General features: G+C 34.5%; 1 protein-coding gene across 1 annotated transcript in view; it reads left to right on the forward strand.

The window, feature by feature from the left end:
• The first annotated feature begins 550 nt into the window (after positions 1–550).
• The window catches only part of LOC107738414 (tetraspanin-9-like), a 124,003-nt gene continuing 118,924 nt past the window's right edge, over positions 551–5,629 (forward strand). The window contains exon 1 of the mRNA XM_016550184.1: positions 551–564. The gene's annotated coding sequence lies outside the window, so the exon portion shown is untranslated. The remainder of the gene's footprint in view (positions 565–5,629) is intronic.

Consider the following 5,629-nt stretch of genomic DNA (forward strand, 5'->3'; position numbering starts at 1 on the left):
AGCAAATCACAGAATTACCCTGATCAAACTATATAAAAATAGATAAAAATTGATATCCTGGTATACAGTTACAATGTTACTTGATCTATAAAAAAAAAATTAATTGTATCTTTACTCTATTTCATTGTCTGTTCTAAAAGCGTGGTGAATTAACAGCAAAAATAAAAATCCTGTCAGTTAATTTTAGCTATTAATAAATACATTTGGTTTGAATTATGATTAAGTTTAATTACTTTTACATTTGCAAAAATCCAGTTAATTAATTAGCTGTTAATAAATAAATACATTTTAGCTGTAAATTGAACTTGGTTCAATTTCAATTTACATTGTAATGTGACAATAATGAGCTTAGCTTTGGTTATCATTTGTATCTCATCACACTTGGACCTCTGCACACTATAATCAATCTATGAGAAATCATTTCAAAATCATTAAATTTTGAGTCATTTTAGTCAGTGCTCCAGCTGATGTTCCCTTCATTGCTTTTTTTTAGGAGCAGCTGATTGAATTGAGACGTGTGAATAAGAGGGTGAAGAACTCGTTTACTGAAGACCCCTTTGACAGGTAAATTAAAGACTCTGGTGCTTATATTTTCTTCCGTAATAAGCTATTTAATTCAAGTTTTAGCCCTTCCTGGAATCTCTGCAGACCTGACATTGCAGTTTCCTTGGCTCTCATCCCACGTCCTCTCTGGAGTCTTAACTTCCCCTCCCTGTGCATGTGGGGTGAAGTCAGGTTAACACATGAGGTGATCTGGAGATGGATAAATCTGCCGCCGTTTGTTGGCTTTCATTTTTGCCACTGCGGAGGAACGGTCTGATCTTTCATCACCCTTTCTTTCCATGTCCCTCTCTGCTCCACCACTATTTCCAGCTCTCCGTCAACAGAACACAGATGCTCGCGCTCGGCAGTGCGTCAGCCCCATCTCTATATCTGTGTGTGTGTGTATATGTGTGTTTGTTTTTACCAAGGAGCATGCTTGTTGGATTGTTGGTGTGCTTTTTGTGTTTGTCTTGCAAGGTCACTGACAGAACAGATTAAAAGCGTGTTGTTCCTCAGGAAAAGAAGAAAAAAAAAAGAACAGAATAACCGTCTGTCAGAAGGATTGACTCCCTTGTCGTGCACAGGTATTCTCTGCAGCAGTTCCTGTTCTCTTTCGGTGCATGAATCATAGGCTGAGTATTATTTTGGGTAATTCGTACCTGGGAGGTGCCATGCCCTCAGTTTAAAAGGTGATGTGCTTTTTATAAAACCACAAACACATGCAATGAACACATTTCCTGTTTGTGGACTGAGAAACAAAAAATATAGGTAAAAACATTACTTGACTTAATAATTTGATGTGATTTATAAACAAAATTCAATAACCAAATGAAATTAGCTTTGGGTAGGTCAGATGAAATTATATATTTTTTGATAAATTGTGTAAGAAAAAAAGAGAAATTATATATTTTTTTAGATATAAAGTGTATTGCATTGATGCATTTATAATTGTTTTTTAATAAATTATACTGTATCAATAAATTATATTTGTAATAATTATATAATTTATATATAATGCTTATTTTTACATCTATATTATTGAATCTTTGGGACCCAAAACATAGTTATTTTCAACAGAGCATCATGTAAATATAAATACATACAATGTAAATTAATATTAAAAATTAATCATTTAAAAATATTGCACAAATCTCTGTAAGGCTTGATTCTGATTGGGCATTTGTGGCATTCAGTGATCAAATTATTCTAAAATAATGACCGTCATCCAGGGCAGACCAACCTACTTGAAAACAGTTGTTATATTTGCAAGTGGCACAGATTACAAATGTCACCTTTAAAGAGGCATTATTTCTGTTGCATCAGTCCTCAGTGCAGGAAAACATTGCATATGATTTGCATATTAATGATGTGTTTGTACACTGGACGGTGGTTCTTCAGAGAAAAACAGAGATGATTAATAACTCAAAACTTCAGTACTGTTACGTATGGAGGGTTTGTAGAGTACAAAACACAAACTCACTGTGTATTTTTCCACTTCTTTGGCTTATTTATTTACAGTTTTATTTAAAGCTATAACAAATAATTTGTGCTGTACATTCATCATACCATTTGTGGCAACTCTGTCTGCCATTTGTTAAATATTTTATAATCAAAGAAATTACATACTTAAAGCTGTAAGTTACTTCAGTTGTAGAATGATGTGTGAATGTCTTAGAGCGGCAGATATAACCTCATAAAATTATGGAATTGCATGACTGATATGTAAAGGTTCATTTTGATTCAATAATATTATGGTTATATTTTGCTATAATAGCATATCAGACGATAACTGTCAAGTATTCACCTCTCTTAATGTATAAATAGGATGCATTACAGTTTGGTTTGTTCGAGGAAATCGAAAATACAGGAGGAGATGGAAAACAGGTATGGAATGAAACCAAAAGATGTTCACCTCACTGTAAAAGGGTTTTGGTGTTGAAGAATGCATTACAGTTTGGTTTGTTCGAGGAAATCGAAAATACAGGAGGAGATGGAGAAACAGGTATGGAATGAAACCAAAAGATGTTCACCTCACTGTAAAAGGGTTTTGGTGTTGAAGTAGTGAACATTAAGTGATGCGTGTAAAGGCTTGATGTGGGGCAAAAAACCTGATTGAGTGCACCGGATGTCCAATCATGGCAATCTGTCATTTCATATTTCCACAGACGAGTCAGAGCCCTTTTACCTTGAGAATCAGTTTTAAATCATAAGTCATTACTGTTTTACCTCAAGTGAACTGGTGGGAGACGCTCGCTCCTTCCCTCGGTATTTTGTATGGATAAAGCTATGAGGAATTAAATAAAAATTGAATGGTGTTTCAAGAGGCTGAATGCTTGTGGAAATGATTTATGCCCCTTTGTACTGCCACTTGAAAAGGATGCCCACATATTTGAGATCTTCGTGCCTCAGTCTTCTGCTTTGAGGTTGCAAGCATGCATTCTTTCGGTTAGTCATTTTTGTCTGTCTAGAAAAGGTTAGCATCATTTTTCCACCATGTGTAAGATGTAGAGACATTGGTAAATGAGCGGTTCACAAAGCATTATGCCCACCTACCTGTTTTTGTTCTCCAGTTAGACGACAGGTCTGTGGGGTCATCTGAGACCACACTGCTTGCTTTCACATCATGTTGTAGACCAGTGTTTCCCAACCTTTTTTTAGTCGCGGCACCCTTTGGAAATTTAACAAACTTGTGGCACCCTACAAAATAAATTTTGTCACAATATTTGAATTTCTAAGTTCAATATGATAATTTGAAAAGTATAGATATTCGGTACAACAGGGAAGAACTGCAGAATATAATGTCATACAGATATTTTTAATATTATTAAAACATTTTGTCCATCAATGGCTAATTTCTAGTGAAGAGACCAATTTATATGACAGATTTTAATGTAGGCTTTTATTCATATGTAAACATTGTGAGATAGGCCTGAGCAGTAGTTGTTCATCTTCAACATTGTTAACAGTGGGTTTTCTTTACTAATGCTCAATCATTACTTAATTAATCGCTTAATTGTCCCATTAACTTTAACTCTGCTTCCGTGTTACTTTAACACTCTGTAGATTGGGACAATATGTACTCTGAGCAGAGTTGATTTAACTTGGGGATTTTGGTGTGTACAAAATTAATTTTGTCACAATATTTGAATTTCTAACTTCGATATGATAATTTGAAAAGTATAGATATTCGGTACAACAGGGAAGAACTGCAGAATATAATGTCATACAGATATTTTTAATATTATTAAAAGAATTTGTCCATCAATGGTGGCAATCAGTAGGCTAATTTCTAATGAAGAGACCAATTTATATGACAGATTTTAATGTAGGCTTTTATACATGTGTAAACATTATTTAATTACCATTATAACTAGCTATCTCACAAATTTTTGCTCACTCAGTGTTTTTTTTATTTTACAGTGGGGTAATTTTGGTGCAGTAGCACGAGATAGCTTGATTTCAAACTTTGAATTGAATAAAAAATGACAAGTAAGCAGTCAGTGATAAAATAAGAACAAATACAAAAATGTATAATGATAGCACAAATAAAAAAATAACGACAGGCCAATAAATTGCTTTTTAGTTTTTCAGGTAGGTCTAACAGTAGGGTTAAGATATTTAACTTTTTTAAAAAAAATTTTTTTTTTTACCAATTATCCAAATAATGTTTAGTCCTAGAAAGCTATTATTATCAGAACACGTGAGCATAACAAAGCGGTAGCAGATCAATGAATGAGAGGGCAGCGTTACCAGAGTTGCCCATATACCACACCATGTTACAACACAGTAGGGTTATTGCAGACAGAAACAATACTGTACTGCATCGATGTTTCCTGTCGGCTCAATTTTTGAGTGGACTTTGCTGTTCCGATTCGTATGAACGGTATACGAGTGGAGCGACTGAGCGGAGCGCACACGCATAGAGCGGGATAATACGCAGAGCGTCACACCACGTGAAAGTGAATCCTGAGCGGTGAACTAATTTTCGGCAGTCGAAATTTCGGTGCATCTCTAATTATTGGCGACATCAGAAATGCCGCGGCACCCCGGTTGGGAAACACTGTTGTAGACTATTGTTGAGAAAGAGCTCTTCTGTGGCACCTGTCAATAAACAAACCAGCGTTATTTATGAGTGAAGCTAAATGTCATTGGACTCTTTTCACTGGCTGAGATGACGGTAATCAGCATTGTAAAATCTGTTTTTTTTGTTTTTTTTTTATATGTGAATTTGTAACGCTATACTTTGTATTATATAATCTTTGCATTAAATTACACAAAAAAAAGTTAACTGCTGGGAGGGTGTCCCTAATAGAGCGGCTGTGGTAGTGACAGTAAATTTGACATAATTCTGTCTTCTGATTGCCATTATCAATCTCTCTCTATTTTTTACTCTTTTTGAAAGTTGTGAAAATACTAGTTTTTCTTTTGCTATTTGAGCTAAAATAGCCTTTGATGCTGACATGGCATTACATATATATATACTATACTGCTATTTGAGCAAATGGGAACACAAAAATATATATTTCATGTTGTCTCTGTTCACCACTATAGACGCTTACCCAACTATGATGAATTCTGGAAAACCCAGGAATGTGAAAAGGATTCAGTACTATCGGAGTATTTTCAGTTAGGATGAATGTTGCAGGTGATTTAGCTGTGCATCAGATTGCAGTCTGCATCTACATAATTTGCATAAAAATATCTGATTGGATGAGAGACAGTCAAATAAGGTTTGATATTGAGGTACAATTTTAATTATATTGTGTAAATACATGTGTGTTTGGGGTAGAAATGTCTGAGACCTAGGCAAAATATTTGAAATCTTAATAAATTGATTACTTTTTTTCATTGAAATGTTTTTTTTTTTCAAAATGTAAATTTTTAAATTTAATTTGACATATTTGTTAATCGAATAATATCGCGTTCATAATCGAATGCGACTCATCTGTGATTATGAACACGATATAGCAGTGATCTATGGCTCTGTGTATTAAATGCCGCTCCATCTGAAAGCACGTGATGGAGATTTACTGTTCACAGAACCGGCTTTACTGACGAGATGCGCATGACAATCACATGCGATTTA

The sequence above is a fragment of the Sinocyclocheilus rhinocerous genome, unplaced genomic scaffold, assembly GCF_001515625.1.
Source record: "Sinocyclocheilus rhinocerous isolate Xijiao unplaced genomic scaffold, SAMN03320098_v1.1 scaffold975, whole genome shotgun sequence".
NCBI classification, from domain to species: domain Eukaryota; kingdom Metazoa; phylum Chordata; class Actinopteri; order Cypriniformes; family Cyprinidae; genus Sinocyclocheilus; species Sinocyclocheilus rhinocerous.